At 50.8% G+C, this 22,081-nt stretch overlaps 1 long non-coding RNA gene across 2 annotated transcripts in view; it reads right to left on the minus strand.

Annotated features, from left to right (window-relative positions):
• LOC140398278 (uncharacterized) overlaps positions 1-21,854 on the minus strand; it is a 74,932-nt gene extending 53,078 nt beyond the window's left edge. For both annotated transcript variants that reach the window (XR_011937450.1, XR_011937449.1), the window contains exon 1: positions 21,683-21,854. This is a non-coding gene — a long non-coding RNA (uncharacterized lncRNA). The remainder of the gene's footprint in view (positions 1-21,682) is intronic.
• Between the last annotated feature and the right edge of the window lie 227 nt (positions 21,855-22,081).

The raw sequence follows: 22,081 nt of genomic DNA on the forward strand, positions 1-22,081 counted from the left end.
AATGGCATCATAATTGCCCTTCCCCCAGCTATAACTCTTGCCCTGCGGTGTATACTTATCCCTTTCCATCATTAACGTAAACGTCACCGAATTGTGGTCACTGTCCCCAAAGTGCTCTCCTACCTCCAAATCCAACACCTGGCCTGGTTCATTACCCAAAACCAAATCCAACGTGGCCTCGCCTCTTGTTGGCCTGTCAACATATTGTTTCAGGAAACCCTCCTGCACACACTGTACAAAAAACGACCCATCTATTGTACTCGAACTATATCTTTTCCAGTCAATATTTGGAAAGTTAAAGTCTCCCATAATAACTACCCTGTTACTTTCGCTCTTATCCAGAATCATCTTCGCCATCCTTTCCTCTACATCCCTAGAACTATTAGGAGGCCTATAAAAAACTCCCAACAGGGTGACCTCTCCTTTCCTGTTTCTAACTTCAGCCCATACTACCTCGGAAGAAGAGTCCCCATCTAGCATCCTCTCCGCCACCGTAATACTGCTCTTGACTAGCAGCGCCACACCTCCCCCTCTTTTGCCTCCTTCTCTGAGCTTACTAAAACACCTAAACCCCGGAACCTGCAACATCCATTCCTGTCCCTGCTCTATCCATGTCTCCGAAATGGCCACAACATCGAAGTCCCAGGTACCAACCCATGCTGCCAGTTCCCCTACCTTGTTTTGTATACTCCTGGCATCGAAGTAGACACACTTCAAACCACCTACCTGAACACTGGCCCCTTCCTGCGACGTCAAATCTGTGCTCCTGACCTCTATACTCTCATTCTCCCTTACCCTAAAACTACAATCCAGGTTCCCATGCCCCTGCTGCATTAGTTTAAACCCCCCCAAAGAGCACTAACAAATCTCCCCCCCAGGATATTTGTGCCCCTCAGGTTCAGATGTAGACCATCCTGTCTGTAGAGGTCCCACCTTCCCCAGAAAGAGCCCCAGTTATCCAGAAATCTGAATCCCTCCCGCCTGCACCATCCCTCTAGCCACGTGTTTAAATGCTCTCTCTCCCTATTCCTCATCTCACTATCACGTAGCACGGGCAACAACCCAGAGATAACAACTCTGTTTGTTCTAGTTCTGAGCTTCCATCCTAGCTCCTTGAAAGCCTGCCTGACATCCTTGTCCCCTTTCCTACCTATGTCGTTAGTGCCAATGTGGACCACGACTTGGGGCTGCTCCCCCTCCCCCCTAAGGACCCGGAAAACACGATCCGAGACATCACGTACCCTTGCACCTGGGAGGCAACATACCAAACGTGAGTCTCTCACGTTCCCACAAACTCTCCTATCTGTGCCCCTGACTATAGAGTCCCCAATTACTAATGCTCTGCTCCTCTCCCCCCTTCCCTTCTGAGCAACAGGGACAGACTCCGTGCCAGAGGCCCGTACCCCATGGCTTACCCCTGGTAAGTCCCCCCCCCCCACAAGTATCCAAAGCGGTATACTTGTTTCTCAGGGGAACGACCGCAGGGGATCCCTGCACTGACTGCTTTTTCCCAGTCCCTCTTACAGTTACCCACCTATCTCCAATCTTTGGTGTAACTAATTCCCTGAAGCTGCTATCTATGACCCCTTCTGCCTCCCGAATGATCCGAAGTTCCTCCAACTCCAGCTCCAGTTCCCTAACTCCGTCTTGGAGGAGCTGGAGATGGCAGCACTTCCTGCAGGTAAAATCAGCAGGGACATTAACTGCATCCCTCACCTCAAACATCCTGCAGGAGGAACATTGCACTCCCTTCCCTGCCATTCCTCTAACTTTCTACCAAGATCTGGCTAACAACTAAATTAAATTTTTTATAAAAAATAATAATAATATAATAAAATATGGTACTTCCTTCAGACCAATGGGTTTTATTATTAGGTTAGAGGAGGAGGGCGGGTGGGAGACACTACACGTGTAGTGTCTCGGGTTTCCTCTCCACCAGAATTTATTGGTGAGGGTCTTCCCAGACGTCCGCGGGTCGACTTCCTGTTCCCGCCTAAAACACTAATTTAAAAAAAAAAAATTCTCAGCTCCTGCTGAAATTGACTAACCAGCCAGCTCCACTCCCGCCGAAATCGACTGGCCTGCCCCTGCAAAGACAAGTGCTTTTAAAGGACAGACTTACCTCCCAGCAGCCACTTCCGCACTGCTCCCGCTGAAACTGACTCACCAGCTGATTCTCCCGCCGAAATCGACTCGCATATTTAAACCCCGCCTCCTGGGCAGAGCTAACATGCAGGGGCCACAGGCGAACCTGTCGTGCAGGTTCGACCGTAAAACCTCTAATATCAGAACACAGTAGTTTACCACATTCACCCCCTGTTAAAAATTGAATCCGGCAGGGGTGGTAGATAACTATATACAATCAGAAATTTTAATATTTACAGAGCCGCAAAAAATAATGTCTCTTGGCATCCGGCGGGCCGGTCAGAGGTTCAGCTGGTCCGGTGCCTTGATGGTCCTTTGAGATCGACGAGCGATACGCCGATGTGGACTCCCTGGGGAAGGCAAAAAGACATTCATGTGATGTACTTTTAGTGGCAGTGCAGAGTATTGAGCGAATGGAATGTAGTGCATCAGGGAGAACCTCTTGCCAGCGGGAGGCCGGGAGATTTCTGGACCGTAGGGCCAGCTGGACGGCCCTCCATACCGTCCCATTCTCCCTTTCTACCTGTCCATTTCCCCGGGGGTTGCAGCTTGTCGTTCTACTGGAAGCGATGCCCCTGCTGAGCAGGAACTGACGTAGCTCATCACTCATGAATGAGGATCCCCTGTCACAGTGGATGTCGGTGGGGAAGCCGAACAGACTGTATTTGGAATTAAGGGCTTTAATGATGGTGGCAGACGTCATGTCGGGGCAAGGGATGGCGAAGGGGAACCAGGAGTATTAATTGATCACACTGAGGAAATATGTGTGTCGATCGGTTGAGGGGAGGGGGCCTTTGAAATCCACGCTGAGGCGTTCAAAGGGGCGGGAGGCCTTCACCAGGTGCGCACGGTCCGGCCGGTAGAAGTGCGGCTTGCAGTCCGCACAGACCTGGCAGTCCCTGGTGATTGTCCTTACTTCCTCGATGGAGTAGGGAAAGTTTTGTGCCTTAATGAAATGGTACAACTGTGTGACCCCTGGTTGACAAAGGCTGTCGTGCAGGGTCCGGAGTCAGTCTACCCGTGTGCTAGCACATGTACCTCGGGATAGGGCGTCTGGGGCCTCATTGAGTTTGCCAGGGCGTTACTTAATGTCGTAATTATAGATGGAGAGCTCGATTCTCCACCGCAAGATTTTATCATTTTTGATCTTGCCCCACTGTGTGTTGAACATTAAGGCTACCGACCGTTGGTCAGTGAGGAGAGTGAATCTCCTGCCGGCCAGGTAATGCCTCCAATGCTGCACAGCCTCAACGAAAGCCTGGGCCTCTTTTTCGACGGTCGAGTGCTGCATTTCAGAGGCTTGGAGGGTGCGGGAAAAGAATGCCACAGGCCTGCCTGTCTGATTGAGGGTGGCGGCAAGGGCGACATCCGATGCGTCGCTTTCAACTTGGAAGGGCAGTGTTTCACCTACAGCGTGCATCCCAGCTTTGGTCAATATCAGCCTGTTGGGCCTCAGCTGTCAGGGGGAAGTAAGTGGACTGTATGAGTGGGCTGGCCTTGTCCGCATAGTTTGGGACCCACTGCGCGTAATATGAAAAGAACCCCAGGCAACGTTTGAGGGCTTTAGGGCAGTGGGGGAGGGGCAGCTCCATGAGGGGGTGAATGTGGTCGGGATCAGACCCCAGAACTCCGTTCTGGACCACGTACCCTAGGATGGCTAAGCAGTATGTGCGGAACACACACTTCTCCTTGTTATACGTGAGGTTGAAGAGAGTGGCGGTGCGGAGAAATTTAGCGAGGTTGGCATCGTGGTCCTGCTGATCGTGGCCGCAGATGGTGACATTGTCTAGGTATGGAAAGGTGGCCCGCAAACCGTACCGGTCGACCATTCGGTCCATTTCCCTTTGCAAGACTGAGACCCAGTTAGTGACGTCGAAGGAGACCCTAAGGAAGTGATATAGACGGCCGTCTGCCTCGAAGACGGTGTAAGGACGGTCCGATTTACGAATGATGAGCTGGTGGTAGGCGGATTTCAGGTCCACCGTTGAGAAGACCCGGTGCTGTGCAATCTGGTTAACCATATCAGATATGTGTGGGAGGGGGTACGCGTCGAGCTGCATATACCGCTTGATGGTCTGGCTGTAGTCCACGACCATTCAATTTTTCTCCCCAGATTTAACCACTACCACTTGAGCTCGCCGGGGGCTGTTGCTGGCCTCGATGCTGCCTTCCCGAAGCAACCGCTGGACCCCGGACCTGATGAAGGCCTTATCCTGGGTGCTGTACCGTCTGCTCCTGGTGGCGCCGGGTTTGCAATCTGGGGTTAGATTGGCAAAGAGGGAAGGTGGGTCGACCTTTAGGGTCGCAAAGCCGCACACAGTGAGGGGTGGTAAGGGTCTGCTGAATTTAAGGGTCAGGCTCTGGAGGTTGCACTGGAAATCCAGGCCGAGGATAAGTGCAGCGCAGAGATTAGCGAGAATGTAGAGGCGGAAGCCATGGAAATCTGTGCCCTGGACCGTGAGCGTGACCGTACCCCCGGATCGCTATGCAATGGGATCCGGAGGCCAGGGAGATTTTTTGATTGGCGGGGTGTACCTTAGGGGAGCAGCGCCTTACTGTATTAGGGTGTATAAAGCTCTTGGTGCTCCCGGAGTCCAGTAGGCAGGAGGTCACAGGCCGTTGACTTTCACGCTGGTGGATGCGTTGGTCAGGTTATGTGGTCAGGACTGGTCGAGTGACATGGAGGCGAGCCTTGGTTGATCGTCGGGTAATGGGGCGGCCGTTGAGTTCAGGTCCTGGAACGCCGCTGGTGTCCATGTGCTGAGGGGTAGAAAAGATGGCGGCACCCGGAGATCCTGGGGGTTACAAAATGGCGGTGCCCATGGAACACACGTTGGGGGATGGAGCAAGATGGTGGCGCCCACGAATCGCACGTGTTGTGCGGCAGAGAAGATGGCGGCGCCCACTGGTCGCACATGGCCTGAGGAGGAGGGGAGGTTGGCAACGCCTATTGCCCGTGATTGGGGAGGGTGGGGGCGACCGCGGCCACTGAGCGGTCCTGGCACACCGCAGCGAAGTGGCCCTTCTTCCCGAAGGCCTTACAAAGGGCAGCGCGGGGCGGGCATCGTTGGCAGGGGTGTTTTTGCTGGCCGCAAAAGTAGCATCGGGGGCCCCCCGGGGTTCGCTAGCTGGCGCGTAGCGCAGGCGTATTGGGTGGGTAGCACCCCCTGCTGGGGCGGCTGCCTGTGGGGCCCATGAAGCGTAGGAGGAGTGGGCAGCGCGATTGGGGGCGTAGGACTGGACATTGCACAGGGCGCTGTCATAGAGAGCGCTAGCGTTTTAGTCTCTGCGAGATCGCGCCGGCTCCTTCTAGGAGCCGCTGCCGGATAATATCGAACCCAATCCCAGTCACAAAAGTGTCCCGCATAAGGAGATCCGAGTGCTCCTTAGCTGTAACGTCCTGGCAGTCACAGTCCCGAACTAGTGGGATTAGGGCCCTCCAGAAGTCTTCGATGGACTCACCAGGTAGTTGAGCACGAGTTGCGAGCGCGTGCCTGGCGAAGAGCGTGTCTGACTTCTGCTCGTAATTGGCCTTGAGTCGCGTCATGGCTTTGGCGTAGTTTGGCGCATCCTGGATCAGCGGGGAGACTTTGGAGCTGAGCCTGGGGTATAAGATCTGGATCTTCTGAGCCTTTGGAGCAGGGGTCGGCGCCACGTTGATATACGCTTCAAAACAAGCAAGCCAGTGCTGGAAGTCCTTTCTGGCGTCGCTTGCGTGTGGATCCAGCTGCAGTCGATCTGGTTTAATACGGAGGTCCATTTTCTGAATCTGATACTAATAAATTGAGGCACGATCAATTTGACTGGAGACGAAGTTGAATCCAAACTGAAGCTTTATTAGTATCAGATGTGTGGCATTCCACAGCAGCTGGCGAAATGGCTGCGAGTTGGAGGACACACATATTTATACCCCGCCTCCTGGGCGGAGCTAGCATGCAGGGGCCACAGGCGAACCTGTAGTGCAGGTTCTACCGTACAACCTCTAATATCAGAACACAGTGGTTTACAACACCGTTGTAACTGCATTTACACTGTTAACCAGTAACTCAGGCTGGTTTCAAATTGGTTTTGACTATCAAGTTCATGCATCAGGCAACGATAGAAGTCAAAACATCAGAAGTCCATTTTCGGCTCTTGTGTGTGCATAGTAGGCGGTCCAACTGAGAGACCAGAAGCAGGCCCGAATAAGCCTCAAACCTCACAACCATATGAGCAGGTGGACCGTGTGGTGGCAGCAGTTCACAACTTCTGGAACAAGAGTTGGACCTAGCAACAGTGGAGCAAGGGAGACGAGCATGAGGACTGTTAAATCAGAGAGCACTCGCGCTACTCCTGGCTCCACTGGAATGTTATTCTTTTCAAAATTGATGTGTTGTGGGAAAAATCAACCACTTCAGGAGTCAGACTTGCTGTGTTCAATCAGTGCAGTTTATTGTTACACGAAGCTTCGGGAGAAAGCGTAGGTGCCCCGCGGTACGGTAGCCAGCCTTTCTCGTGGTTTGAATGGCAGTCATTCATTTTATACTTTGGGTTCACAATGAGCCCAGATACAAAACAATTATCACCTTGTTATCTTTAAACATTTTATAGATTGTACATCGCTATTTGTAAGCGTTTTGCCATTTACACATGGTTATAGTTAAAGAGGTTTTACAGGTTACAGGCAGCAGCAGGAAAGCAGTATCGATTGTCCCTTTGTTTTAGGAAATGGCCCAAGACATTCGTATTAGCATATCATTGTGTACACCTTGGCTGAAGTCAGCTTTATTCAAGTGGTGTCCCGCATTTATGTATTTCTTAATCTTCCTGTCTGGCTCCCTTTGTCCTCGGTCTGTTCCTATCTGTCCTACTGGCACCCCGCTGGGCTCCAGGCATCAGTTATGTCTGCTTTATTCTCGGTGTCTCCATCTTGTGTGTCAGGCAGCCATCTTCTGTGCCAAGTGCCCTTCTGAACCATTTCCCACTTCAGATGTTAAAATAAACTCTCGCGTTTCATGACAAGAGTAGATCAGAGACTGGGAATTCGATAGCGAGTAACTCCCCAAAGCCTGTCCGCCATCTACAAGGCACAAGTTAGTAGTGTGATGGAATACTCTTCATTTGACTGTTGCAGAATCCATAATGTGTAGGGCCACACCACACCTGGCACCTGCTTCACTCATCACAAACAAAATAGACAGTGAGGCAGCTCACACATTTATGTAGATTGAGCATGAGCTCTCCCACAAAAGTAAAACAGGAAAGGTGGCCAACCCATGGCTTACAAGGGAAATTGAAGGTAGTATTCGATCAATCACCTATCAACCGGTCTCTTACATTACACTCAAGAAACTGATGATAGGTGATGGCCAAAACACCACCTCTTCATGGATTGACTATAACCAGCAGCATTCACATCACGGAGGTGCCAGGCGACGACCATCTCCCTTTGACATTCAATGGCATAACCATCACTGAAACCCCACCATTAACATTGTGGGGGTTACCATTGACCAGAAACTGAACTGGACCAGCCATATAAACACTGTGGCTACGAGCAGGTCAGAGATTGGGAATTCTACAGTGTGTAACTCACCTCCTGACTCCCCAAAGCCTGTCCACCATCTACAAGGCCCAAGTCAAGATGGAATACTCTCCACTTGTCTGAATGAGTGTGACTAACTCAAAAAGCTTGATGCCAACCAAAAGAAAGCAGGCGGCCTGGTTAGCACCTCATTTACCACTTTAAAAATTCACTCCCTTCGCCAGCGACGGAAGATGGCAGCAGTATGTACCGTCGACAAGATACACTGCAGGAACTGACCAAAGCAGGAACTGACCAAAGCTCCTTCAACAGCACCTTCCAAACCAATACCTCTACCACATAGGAGACAGGGGTATCAGGTGCACAGGAAGACAATCACCCGCTGGTTCACCCGAAGTCGATGCCGTGGTTAGAAATATATTGCCATTCATGTCATTGGGTCAAAGTCCTGGAACTCCCTTCCTAACAGTACTGTGGCTGTACCCACACCACAGGTACTACAGCAATTCAATAAGGCGGCTCACCACCACCTTCTGAATGACAATTAGGAATGGACAATAAATGCCGACCTAGCCAATTTTGCATCTCAAGCCCCAATGAAAGCTGAAATGTGGAATGGTGTTCAAAATTTCACCGTAAACCTCTCATCACTTCATCAAAAACATTCCAAGCTATTTCTGCCAAGACTCAAGTTCAGCATTTAGGAAGGGAATCCTGGGTAAGTTTTGTTAATTACCTTGGAAGTATGTGAATGGGTTACGGAGGCTTCTAAAAGTAGGCAATAATACCCAGAGCACTTTGTGGCCCTTATAGTTTTATTTCACCTTTCACCCAGAGTGCTACATAAATATAATGTGCAATGTTGGTTTGTGCAATCAGGTTCGGAGAGTTTATGTGACATTGAAAGTGCACTCTATGAGTGTGACTAACTCAAAATAATCATGCTTCAATAGGCTGTGTCTGCAATTTGTTTGATTTAGATGGCAGAAATGTTGACAGACTGCAGAGGATTCTGTTCTTGGCTCTTCTAGCAGGAGGGGACAAATAACTGGATCTTAATTATTTAGACTGATCTCGGATAGGTTCAGTTCTCCATGGCAACACTCCTCCCCATCACTGCAACCTCCTCCAATCATACAACCTTCTGTCATGATATCCACATCAGCATATCATGGTGCAATCACACACACACACTGATGGACAGGTAGTTGGACCAACCAGCACACACATAACATCGCAGCCAATCACCAGTGAGAGCACACGCACTATAAAACAGGGAACACCACAGTTCCGCTCATTCTACCAGGAGATAGCTCAGATCACAGAGCTCACAGCGTGCCACTCAGACATAGACCATGTGCGAGTGCCTCACTAAGATAGTGATAGGACTGCGTCCACAGGTTAGCTGGTGAAGCACGTACCCAAGCCAACAGTTAGTAGTTGTCGTTAAGACAATAAAACAGAGTTGTACCATCTACAGCCATGTTGGATCATTTGTGCATCGGAACACCCAACACACCTTCCAGGGACTCTGCGCTCCTCCACTTCTGGCCACTTATATATCTCTGATCTTCACCTCACCATCAGTGGCCATGTTCTCAGCTGACTAGGCCCTAAGCTCTGGAATTCCTGCCCTTAACCTCTCTACTTCACTACTTCTCTCTCCTGCTTTAAGTGACTCCTTATCATCTTTCTTTTTGACCAAACTTCTGGTCACCTGTCCTAATATTTCCTTCTATCGCTTGGTGTCAAGTATGTTTGAATATGATCCTGTGAAGAACCTTGGGAAGTTTTACTACATGAAAGGCATGACATCAATGCAAGTTATTCTGGTCGATCATTACAGAGGATGCAATTGTAGTGCTCGTATCGAGCCTGTTTTGCACCTAACTTGGTCATACTTCATGTGGTTATGCTGTGGGAATTTTACTCTGTATCCTACCCTATCTAAACTTGGTGGACCAAGTAAAAATGGTCTTTCCTGCATCATGTATGACAAATTTATTAGAGTTTTCTGAGGTTGTAACAATAGGGTAGATAAAGGGCAACCAGGAGATGTGGTGCACTTGCATTTCCAAAAGACATTTGATAAGGTGCCTCATGAAAGTTAAGATAAGGGCTTGTGGAGTTGGGGTTAATATGTTAATATGGATAGAGGATTGGTTAATGTCAGGAAGCAAAGAGTAGACATAAATGGGGCATTTGCAAGTTGGCAGGCTGTGATTGGTGGAGTACCACGCAGATCAGCACAGGGGCATCAGCTATTAACAATCTATATTCATGATGGGATGGCATGGTAGCACAGTGGTTAGCACTGTAGCTTCACAGTTCCAGGGTCCCAGGTTCGATTCTCGGTTTGGGTCACTGTGCAGAGTCTGCGCGTACTCAGTGTCTGCGTGGGTTTCCTCCGGGTGTTCTGGTTTCCTCCCACAAGTCTGTTGGGTGGATTGGCCATGTTAAATTGCCCTTAGTGTCCAAAAAGGCTAGGAGGGGTTACGGGGATAGGGTGGAAGTGTGGGCTTAAGTGGGGTTCTCTTTCCAAGGGTCGGTGCAGACACGATGGGCCAAATGACCTCCTTCTGCACTGTAAATTCTATGTTCTATTAAAAAGACAAAGTGAGAGAGAATAATGTATTAAGTTTGCTAATGATACAAAGTTAGGTGGAAATGTAAGCTGTGAGGAGGACACATGGAGGCAGCAAAGAGATATGGACAGGGTAAGTGAGAGGGCAACAAGATGAAGATGCAGAATAAGGTGGGTAAGTGTAAGGTTATTGGCTTTGGTTGTAAGAATAGAAAAGCAAAATCATTTTTTAAAGGTGTGAAACTTGTCAATGTTGATGTTGAGAGAGACTGGGGTGTGCTCATACATGGAACTGAGATAAATAGGCATGGCGAGCAATTAGGAAGACAAATGGCATGTTGACCTCTATTGTAAGAGGACTGTGTATAGGAATAAAGAGGCCTTGCTACAATTGTGCGGGTGTCTGCCTGAATACAGTGTGGAGTTTTGTTTTCCGTGTTAAAGGACGCATAATCTCGTATTGGAGGCAGTTACAGCGAAGGTTCACTAGACTAGTCCTTGGGGTGAGAGAGTTGTCCTACGATGAGAAGCTGAGTAAATTGGGTCTATATTCTCTGAAGTTTAGAAGAATGAGAGGTGATCTCATTGAAACATCCAAGATGCTGAAGAGGCTTGGTAAGGTAGATACTGAGAGGTTGTTTCCACTGGTCGGGGAATTTGAAGCACGGGGGGCCAGTCACAGGGTCAGGGGCTGAACATTTAGGACTGCAAGGAGGACAAATGTCTTCACTTACCTCAGCGGGTTGTGGATGCTTCATCACTGAATATCTTTAAGGCAGAGATAGACTCTCAAGGATTCAAGACGTGTGGGAAGTGGGCAAGAAAGTAGACCAAGATTAGTCTTGATTATATTGAATGGCGGAGCAGGTTCAACGGGCCCTGTGTCTATTTCCGCTCCTATCTCTTTCCGCACACAATCTATTCTTTATAAGTCCAACTCCTATAAAGTTTAAAATAAGGGAATAACTGTGATATGGGTGTGAGTCCTGCACCTTTAATGAGTAAGCTGATTATGTGCTGATCGATGTGTAGCCTTTTAACTTTGTGCAGGATCTAATGCCACCATAATTTGTGATAGAATTCTTCAGTTAGCCAATAGTGGACTTGCTGACATAGCCACTGATCATGATGCTGCCTCAATCCAATTCGAGTTGATCGTTCTTCCCACTGAAGAGTCTTAAATTAGGTCATTTTATGAAGCAAGCCATTTTCAATTCCTCTATTGTGTGATAAGGCTGATTGCAAAGTCATTGGTGTGAAGCTGGTGTGTAGTAAAATAGGAGTCCATTGTTAAATGGTCCATTGTTCATTCTGATTTCTCTTCAGCCAGTTTCCAAGAAGATAAAAACTATTATTTGTTCCTCAAGGGTACATTTTCCAATGAGCTATCGGAGCAGTTGGAAGCCTCGTTCTTGCCCCGCTTCTGTTGGTTTTGATTAATAGCAGCTTTTGTTTTGCTTCAATTTTCTCCCTTTGTGTCCTGGAGGCAGCAGTCCTTTCAAAAATACAGCACTTCAGGAGCCAGCCGTACAATGGTACATTGCTCAATGAGCTTTTCTCCATTTCTCCATGCAGGAACCGGTCATGATATTCAGGTAAACATCATGGTGCAAACATACATACATACTGATGGACAGATTAACGGACCAATCAATACACACACAACACCACAGCCAATCACAGGCACGAGCATACACACTATAAAACGGGAAACACGACACTTCCCGCTCATTCCAGCAGGAGACAGCTCAGGGCACAGAACTCACAGCAAGCCACTCAGACATCCACCATGTGCTGAGTGCCACTCCAAGATAGTGTTAGGAATAGGTCCACAGATTCAAGGGTTATGATCGCACCTCAGTAACCAGTTTACCACTGTAAATATATGTTAGTAATAAAACTGAGTTGTACCATTCGCAACTGTGTTGGTTCGTCTGTGTAGCAGAGCACACAACACATCATAGTACCAGGATTGGAACCCGGTAACTGTGGGACCTACCTACGAATCCTCAAGAATCTGCCATCCTGCGCCATGGAAACCGTCAGCACGCCGCAGCCGCTATAAATCGCTGGAAACCTCGGCGTCAATTGGAAGCTGTTCAAACAGTGCTTCCAGCTCTTCCTGGAAGCCAATGAAAAGGAGCGCGTTTCGGACACCAGGAAAATCGCCCTCTTCCCCTCCACGGCAGGCCGACACGCCATCAATGTCTACAACTCCCTGGTGTTCGCGGAAGGTGAGGACAAGACCAAGTACAAGACGATCCTTCTCAAACTCGACCAACACTTCAGCGTCGAGGTAAACGAGAGTTTCGAGAGGTATCTCTTCCAGCAGCGCCTGCAGGGTAAGGATGAGCCCTTTCAATCTTTCCTTACACACCTCCGTATCCTCGCGCAGTCCTGCAGTTACGACACCACCTCCGATTCAATGATTCGGGACCAGATTGTTTTTGGGGTCACCTCGGGCACCCTACACCAGCAGCTCCTCAAAATTAAAGGCCTCACCCTAGCCTCCACAATCGAAGCCTGTGTCCTTCATGAAAACGCGACCAGCCGCTACTCCCAATTTCAAGCGGCCGAATCGGCAAGGCAGGCATCCGACGAGGCCGAACAGGTCCAGGCGATCGAGTTCCTCCCGGCCCGCGGCCCGGACGAGGGCGGCCATTTTGCGCGCTTTCCGCGGCCTCCCGCGTTTGTGCGCGCCAAAAAAGATGTCGACACAGAGGGACGTGATGCGCAGGCACGCTCAACGCAAGACCAAACTGCGCATGCGCGGTGGCGCAACGAACGCCATGACGTCACGACGTGCGGCAACTGTGGAGCCGCACATTTAAAGCGGCAATGTCCGGCAAAAAAACGACAATGCCTCCGCTATGGCAAGATGGGCCACTACGCTGCCTGCTGTCGAGCAGCTCAACCTGCCAACGCTCCCCAATTCCGACAGCCTCACAGGGACATGTGGACCATTCAGCCTCCTTATTGTGAGTCGTGCCCAGACGATATCCAGACTACTGACACAGACGACCGGGACGCCTTCCGTGTTGCGGTCATTAATAGGAACCGGATGTCACCAAGCAGGACCCACCAGCCAATGCCAGTGAACAGTGTCAATCCGGGTGATAAATGGTGTGCCACCCTAACGGTCAACCGATCACCGATAACATTCCGTCTGGACACTGGCGCCTCCGCCAACCTCATAGCATGGTCAGCCTTCTACGCCATGAAGGTCAGACCACCAATTCGGCCATCCCGTTGCAAGATGGTCGACTACAATGGAAACATTATCCCAGCCATGGGATCCTGCCAGCTCGAGGTGACACACAACACATACACGGCCACACTGTCATTCAAAATAGTCGGATCATCAAAGGACTCGCTGCTAGGCACACAGGCATGTAAGGTTCTCCACCTCATGCAGCAGGTACACGCTCTGTCTCCAGAAGGCACGTCAGACTTCCCGGATGCAGAATTTAGGGCACAGCTTCAATCGCTCCTCGCCTACAACCAGGAGGCATTCGAGGGCATGGGCACACTGCCCTATACCTACAGAATACGGCTCAAACCGGACGCCACCCTGGTCATTCACGCACCTCGCAGGGTCCCAGCACCACTCAAAGACCGCCTCAAGCAGCAGCTGCAGGATCTCCAGGACCAAGGGGTGCTATCCCGGGTCACGAAGCCCACACGATGGGTCAGCTCCATGGTGTGTGTTAAGAAGCCCTCTGGCGTCTTCCGGTTGCGGTGATGCCTTGCTAGCCGCACGTTTCGGCGGCTCCAGCTCCGACGGACCTTCGGTCTCTTTTAAGAGCCCCAACGGGAAATTTTGTGGCGACGCAACCCAGTGTGGGGTGAGTGAGAAGGGAGTCCCCCCCCAACGAAGGAGGAAAAAACCGGCGGCGGCGGCTGCAGTGCGAGGAATCGTCGACCAAAGGGTCAGAAAGGGAGAAGCACAAGATGGCGGCGGAGAAAGCGCAGGCGACATGGGGGCCCGAGCAGGATGAATTTTTGAGACGGTGCGTGGAGCTGCTGAAGAGGGAGGTGCTGACCCCGATGCTACAGGCAATCGAGGGGCTCAAGGAGACACAAAAAACCCAGGAGACAGAGCTCCGCGTGGTGGAGCAGAAGGTGACGGATAATGAGGACGAGATCCTGGGCCTGGCGGTTAAGACACAGACGCACGAGGCATTTCATAAAAAGTGTACTGAAAGGATCGAGGCCCTAGAAAACGGAGCGCGAAGGAAGAACCTTCGGATACTGGGTCTCCCTGAGGGTGTGGAAGGAGTGGACTGTGGAGCTTATGCAAGTACGATGCTGAACTCACTTATGGGTGCTGAGGCCCCTACGGGCCCCTTGGAGGTGGAGTGGGCACATCGGATCCCGGCGAGAAGACCAAAAGCGGGAGAACCACCCAGGGCGATAATCGTGCGATTTCACCGCCTTAAGGATAGAGAAGAGGTCCTGAGATGGGCTAAAAAGGTGCGGAGTAGCAGATGGGAGAATGCAGTGGTACGGGTGTACCAGGATTGGAGTGCGGAGGTGGCGAGAAGGAGGGCGAGCTTTAACCGAGCCAAGGAGGCGTTGCATAGAAAGAAGGTGAAGTTCGGGATGCTGCGGCCGGCAAGACTATGGGTCACGTATCAGGAGAGACACCATTATTTCGAGACGGCGGAGGAAGCATGGACCTTTATCAAAGAGGAGAAATTGGATCGGACCTGAGGGACTGATGCTGCAGGAAATGTTATTGTTAATGTTATGGTTGAAGTTAATTGAGAAGTAAATTGGGAAGGGGGGAGACATTGGGAAATGTAGGCGCCGGTGAGGGGGGAAAGACGGGACATAGATGGAGAATGAGGAAGGGGAGGGGGAGGGGAAAGGGAGCTGCGCCACAAGAGGCGGGTCAGGTGGGGGGGGGGATGTTCCCGTGCCAGAAAGAATATGGCGGGAAGACAGGCGCAAGGCGGATGGGAGTTCCCCACACGGGGGGGTCGAGGAGTGAGCAGGAGTAGCCGGGGTCAGTTGAAGTCAGCTGACTTACGGAAGTAATATGGGGGGAGCAATCAAGCTAGAAAGAGATCTAGCGGGGGGTGGGGGGGGGGGGCAACTGGGTTGCTGCTGCGGAAATCCAAAAGGAAATGGCTAAAGAGTGGGTGGACAGGGATGGTATGCGACGCTGGGGGAGCGAGTGGGAGCGCGGAGGCGGGATATGGGACTGGCCTAGAGAAGGTAATGGCTAGTCGACACGGGAGGGGGGGCAGATAGCCCCCTAGTGAGGCTGATCACGTGGAACGTGAGAGGCCTGAACGGACCGATAAAAAGGGCCCGAGTGCTCGCGCATTTGAAAGGACTAAGGGCAGACGTGGTTATGCTCCAAGAGACGCACCTAAAGGTGGCGGACCAAGTTAGGTTAAGGAAAGGATGGGTGGGACAGGTTTTCCACTCAGGACTGGACGCAAAGAACAGAGGGGTGGCCATTTTGGTGGGGAAACGGGTAACATTTGAAGCAAAGAACATCGTAGCAGATAGCGGAGGTAGATACGTAATGGTGAGTGGCAGGCTGGAGGGAATGGAGGTCGTGTTGGTTAATGTGTATGCCCCGAACTGGGACGATGCGGGATTTATGAGACGGATGCTGGGGCGTATACCGGACCTGGAGGTAGGAAACTTGATTTTAGGAGGCGACTTTAATACTGTGCTGGACCCGGGGCTAGATAGATCCAGCTCAAGGACCAGAAGAAGGCCGGCAGCGGCCAAGGTGCTTAAGGGGTTTATGGACCAAATGGGGGGGAGTGGATCCATGGCGATTTCTTAGACCGAGGGCCAGGGAGTTCTCCTTATTCTCCCATGTCCATAAAGTGTACTCCCGGATAGATTTTTTTGTTTTGGGAAGGTCGTTGATCTCTAGGGTGGAAGAAGCTGAGTATTCAGCCATAGCGGTTTCGGACCATGCCCCACACTGGGTGGACCTGGAATTAGGAGAGGAAAGGGAGCAGAGAGCACTCTGGCGATTAGATGTGGGATTGATGGCGGATGAGGGAGTGTGTGCAAGAGTGCGGGGGTGTATTGAGAGATACCTGGAGGTCAATGACGACGGCGAGGTCCCTGTGGGAGTGGTATGGGAAGCACTAAAAGCGGTGGTCAGAGGAGAGCTGATCTCCATTGGGGCCCACAAAAGGAAAACAGAGGCCAAGGAAAGGGAAAGATTACTGGGGGAGATTTTAAGGGTGGATAGGGAATTTGCAGAGACTCCGGAGGAGGGACTATACAGGGAGAGGAGACGACTCCAGACGGAGTTTGACCTTCTGACCACCAGAAAGGCGGAGGTGCTGTGGAGGAAGGCACAGGGAAGGAGGTATGAATACGGGGAAAAGGCTAGTCGCCTGTTGGCTCATCAATTGCGAAAGAGGACAGCAGCGAGGGAGATAGGAGGAATTAGAGACGAAAAGGGAGACACGGTGCGAAGAGCAGGAAAGATAAATGAGGTGTTCAAGACCTTCTATGAGGGACTGTATAGGTCTCAACCCCCAGAGGGAGAGGAGGGGATGCGGCAGTTCCTGGATCAATTGAGGTTCCCAAAAGTGGAGGATCAGGAGGTGGTAGGCCTGGGGGCAGCAATTGGGGTGGACGAGGTTATTAAGGGACTGGGAAGCATGCAAGCAGGGAAGGCTCCGGGACCAAACGGTTTCCCGGTGGAATATTACAGAAAATATGTGGACTTGTTGGCCCCGTTGATGGTGAGGACGTTCAATGAGGCCAGGGAAGCAGGGACTTTACCCCCGACGATGTCGGAGGCGACGGTATCGCTAATTTTGAAGAGGGATAAAGATCCGTTGCAGTGCGGGTCCTATAGACCTATTTCATTATTGAACGTGGACGCCAAATTGTTGGCAAAGGTACTGGCATCGAGGATAGAGGACTGTGTCCCGGGGGTGGTGCACGAAGACCAGACAGGGTTCGTAAAAGGGAGACAACTAAATGTTAACGTGCGACGGCTATTAGGGGTGATAATGATGCCCCCAGTGGAGGGGGAGGCAGAGATAGTGGCGGCAATGGATGCAGAGAAGGCATTTGATAGGGTGGAGTGGGAGTATTTGTGGGAAGTGTTAAGGAGGTTTGGGTTCGGGAACGGATTTATTAGCTGGGTCAAACTTCTTTATGGGGCTCCAACGGCAAGTGTAGTTACGGGCCGACAAAGGTCGGAGTATTTCCGACTATATAGGGGAACAAGACAGGGATGCCCGCTGTCTCCATTGTTGTTCGCGTTGGCAATTGAACCTCTGGCCATGGCGTTGAGAGACTCCAGGAAATGGAGAGGGGTGATTAGAGGGGGAGAAGAACACCGAGTCTCGTTATACGCAGATGACCTATTGTTATACGTGTCGGACCCAACGGGGGGATGATAGAGGTTATGCGAATATTAAGGGAGTTCGGGGATTTCTCGGGGTATAGGCTAAACATGGGGAAGAGTGAATTATTTGTGATACATCCAGGGGACCAGAGTAGAGAGATAGAAGGCCTGCCTCTAAGGAAAGTGGAAAGAAACTTCCGATACCTGGGGATTCAGATCGCTAGGAGCTGGGGAACCTTGCACAGACTTAATCTGACACGGCTGGTAGAACAAATGGAGGAGGACTTCAAGAGGTGGGACATGCAGCCTCTGTCGCTGGCGGGCAGGGTGCAGGCAATTAAGATGATGGTCCTCCCGAGGTTCTTATTTGTATTTCAATGTCTCCCTATACTAATCACTAAGACCTTTTTCAATAAAATAGACAGGAGCATCACGAGCTTAGTGTGGGCAGGGAAAGTTCCGAGAGTAAGGAGGGGGTTCCTTCAGCGTAGTAGGGACAGAGGAGGATTGGCACTACCGAACTTGGGCGATTACTATTGGGCCGCCAATGTGGCAATGATACGTAAATGGATGATGGAGGGTGAGGGAGCGGCGTGGAAAAGACTGGAGAGAAAGTCCTGTAAAGGGACGAGTTTAGAGGCGCTGGTGACGGCGCCGCTACTGTTCTCGCCAAAAAAGTTTACCACGAACCCGGTGGTGGCGGCAACATTGAATATCTGGGGACAGTGGAGGCGACAGAGAGGGGTGTGGGGTGCCCTGGTGGGGTCCCCAATTAGGAACAACCATAGGTTCGCCCCAGGAAGAATGGATGGAGGATTTCAGAGCTGGCACCAGTTGGGAATTAGGAGGGTGGGAGATTTATTTATAGATGGGACTTTTGCGAGCTTGGGAGCATTGGAGGAAAAGTATAAGTTGCCCCGGGGAAACTTCCTGAGATATATGCAGGTGAGGGCGTTTACTAGACAACAGGTGAGGGAATTTCCGCTCCTCCCGCCACAGGGGATTCAGGACAGAGTGCTTTCAGGGGTGTGGGTCGGAGAGGGCAAAGTGTCAGAGATATACCGAGAGATGAGGGAAGAGGGGGAGGAGTCGGTGGGTGAACTAAAGGGAAAGTGGGAAGAAGAACTAGGGGAGGAGATAGAGGAGGGTATGTGGGCTGATGACCTAAGCAGGGTAAATTCCTCTTCCTCATGCGCCAGGCTTAGCCTGATTCAATTTAAGGTGCTACATAGAGCACACATAACGGGAGCAAGATTGAGCAGGTTCTTTGGAGTGGAGGACAAATGTGGGAGGTGCGGCGGGAGCCCGGCAAACCACGTACATATGTTTTGGGCGTGCCCGGCACTGGAAGGGTATTGGAAGGGAGTGACGGGAGTGATTTCGAAGGTGGTGAAGGCCCGGGTCAAACCAGGCTGGGGGCTAGTTCTATTTGGAGTTGCGGATGAGCCGGCAGTGCAGGAGGCGAAAGAGGCCGACGTTGTGGCCTTTACGTCCCTAGTAGCCCGGCGCAGGATCCTACTCATGTGGAAGGAGGCGAAACCCCCCGGACTGGAGGCCTGGGTAAATGATATGGCGGGGTTCATTAAACTGGAGCAGATAAAGTTTGCCCTGAGAGGATCGGCTCAAGGGTTCACCAAGCGGTGGCAGCCATTTCTCGACTACCTAGGGGAACGTTAGAGGGAAGACAGATGATCAGCAGCAGCAAACCAGGGGGGGGGGGGGGGGGGGGGAGGGGGGAGGGGAAGGGGGGGGGGTTAGTTTAGTTTATGTCAAAAGATTATGGGGTTTAGTTATTTGTGTATTGTTAAAAAAAATTCTTTACTGTTACGTTTGCTTTGTAAGAGGGAAAAAATTGTTGTTTGGAAAACATTTTCAATAAAATATATTTTTAAAAAAAAGAAGCCCTCTGGCGAGATCCGGATCTGTATTGATCCAAAAGACCTCAACAACAACATAATGAGGGAACACTACCCCATACTCAAACGGGAAGAGATCATGAGCGAAATGGCCCGGGCTAAGATCTTTACAAAACTGGATGCCTCGAAGGGTTTTTGGCAGATCCAACTGGACCAGTCCAGCCGGAAGCTGTGCACCTTCAACACTCCTTTCGGCAGGTTCTGCTATAACAGAATGCCATTTGGCATCATCTCGGCATCCGAGGTCTTTCACAGGATCATGGAACAGATGATGGAGGGCATCGAAGGGGTGCGTGTCTATGTTGACGACGTCATCATCTGGTCCACCACACCACAGGAGCACATCAATCATCTCCAGCGCGTCTTTACGCGGATACGGGAAAACGCCCTGCGCCTCAACCGAGCCAAATGTTCTTTCGGCCAAACCGAGCTGAAGTTTCTGGGGGACCACATATCCCGGTCAGGGGTTCATCCGGATGCAGACAAGGTGAGCGCCATTACAGCCATGCCGCAGCCGGCAGAGAAGAAAGCAGTGCTACACTTCCTAGGCATGGTCAACTTCCTGGGAAAGTTCATTCCCAATCTTGCCTCCCACACGACGGCTCTTCGCCACCTAGTCAAGAAGTCCACGGAGTTCCAGTGGCTGCCTGCACACCAGAAGGAAGGGGTGGAGCTCAAAATGAAGCTCATCACAGCCCCGGTATTGGCGTTTTTCGACACATCTCGTGGCACTAAAATTTCGACTGATGCCAGCCAGTCCAGCATTGGGGTGGTACTCCTACAGCGGGATGACACTGCGTCATGGGCCCCGGTCGCCTATGCGGCATGGGCCCCGGTCGCCTATGCCTCGTGGGCCATGACCCCCACAGAACAGCGCTATTCGCAGATCGAAAAGGAGTGCCTGGGTTTGCTAACCGGAATAGACAAGTTCCATGACTATGTGTATGGTCTCCCCCAGTTTACCGTTGAGACTGACCATCGCCCCCTGGTCAGCATCATACGCAAGGACCTGAACGAAATGACCCCTCGCCTCCAGCGCATCCTACTCAAACTTAGGAGGTACGACTTCCAACTGGTCTACACCCCGGGAAAGGACCTTATCATTGCGGATGCCCTATCTAGAACAGTGAGCACACCGCCCGACTCGGAGGGGCTCGACTGTCAGGTCGAAGCGCAGGTGGCCTTCACATCGGCAAATCTGCCAGCCGACGACTCCAGTCTGGCCCGTATTCGCCGGGAGACTGCGGCTGACCCCCTTCTACAACGTGTGATGCGCCACATGACAGGAGGGTGGCTCAAAGGACAGTGCCCGCAGTTCTACAATGTCCGGGACGACTTGGCCGTCATCGATGGTGTCCTCCTAAAGCTGGTCCAGATTGTGATTCCATACAGCATAAATGACCTCCCACTGGTACCTCAGGTGCTACTCGCAACACCTCCTTTCTATACCCTACCGGCAAAACCACTTGATGAACCTCTGCCAACTATTCATCCGCCTGCGTATGTAAAGGTCTCCATTTTCTCATCAAGACATCATTTTTATGGTAATAACACTCTGGTATACACTCAGATTCCTCTTCCGTGTATGCTTTCTGATACATCCGTTTTATTTCAATATCTTTCTGTTGTAACTCCGCCAATTTTCTTGAACTAAAAATATCCGCTTCATCCTCCACCTGTTCTTTTCCAACCATCTGATCAAAAATTGTTTCTGATAATTGAACTTCAACTTTATCTTCACTCTTTGATTTCCCCTCTTGTCAGACCTGTGACTTTGCGACCTTGTTACTACACAATCCGGAAAGATCCCAGGATATTCGTCCCTCAACAATTCAGTTGTCTGTTTCCACTGGCTTATCAACCACAGTAGGCATCACTCCCACCTACGATCCAGCTATATCATTACCCAACATAAACTGTACTCCTGGACAAGGTAGTTTCTCTATTACTCCTACGACCACTTCACCACTCTTCATTGGACTTTACAACCTTACCTTATGTCAGTGTTCTTCAAACTTTTTTTCTGGGGACCCATTTTTACCAACCAGCCAACCTTTGGGTCCCAACCCGACCGACCTTCACGACCCACGCCGGCCAACCTTCGCAACCCGCGCCGGCCAACCTTCGCGACCCATGCCGGCCGTCCTGCGCGATCCACCATTTTCTCTTACCTTGTTTGCTGCTGACAAAAATGGAGGAAATGGTTTTGGGTCCCTTTGGCCCTCGTACACGCTCCTCCAATGGAACCTGTTGGATGAAGATGAAGCCTTCCAGTGTCGGAAAGTATGGAGTCTCCATCTGTCCAATGTCCTGCATTTTTTTCCGGTACAATTTCATCAAATAATTCCCCCCGATCTTGTAAAAAAAAGAAAAAGAAAAAGAATAAAATAAATGAAAAAAATAAAAATTAAATGAATAAAATAAATGAATAAAGCCTCACCGAACTTGTAAAACAAAAAGCTGCGACCATTTTTTAAAAAGCGGCCGTACTGCGCATGCGTGCCAGATCATCGGTGCACATGCGCATAGTTTTGCGCATGCGCGCCAATGATCTGGCATGCATGCGCAGT

Source organism: Scyliorhinus torazame, chromosome 21 (genome assembly GCF_047496885.1).
Source record: "Scyliorhinus torazame isolate Kashiwa2021f chromosome 21, sScyTor2.1, whole genome shotgun sequence".
Classification (NCBI taxonomy): domain Eukaryota; kingdom Metazoa; phylum Chordata; class Chondrichthyes; order Carcharhiniformes; family Scyliorhinidae; genus Scyliorhinus; species Scyliorhinus torazame.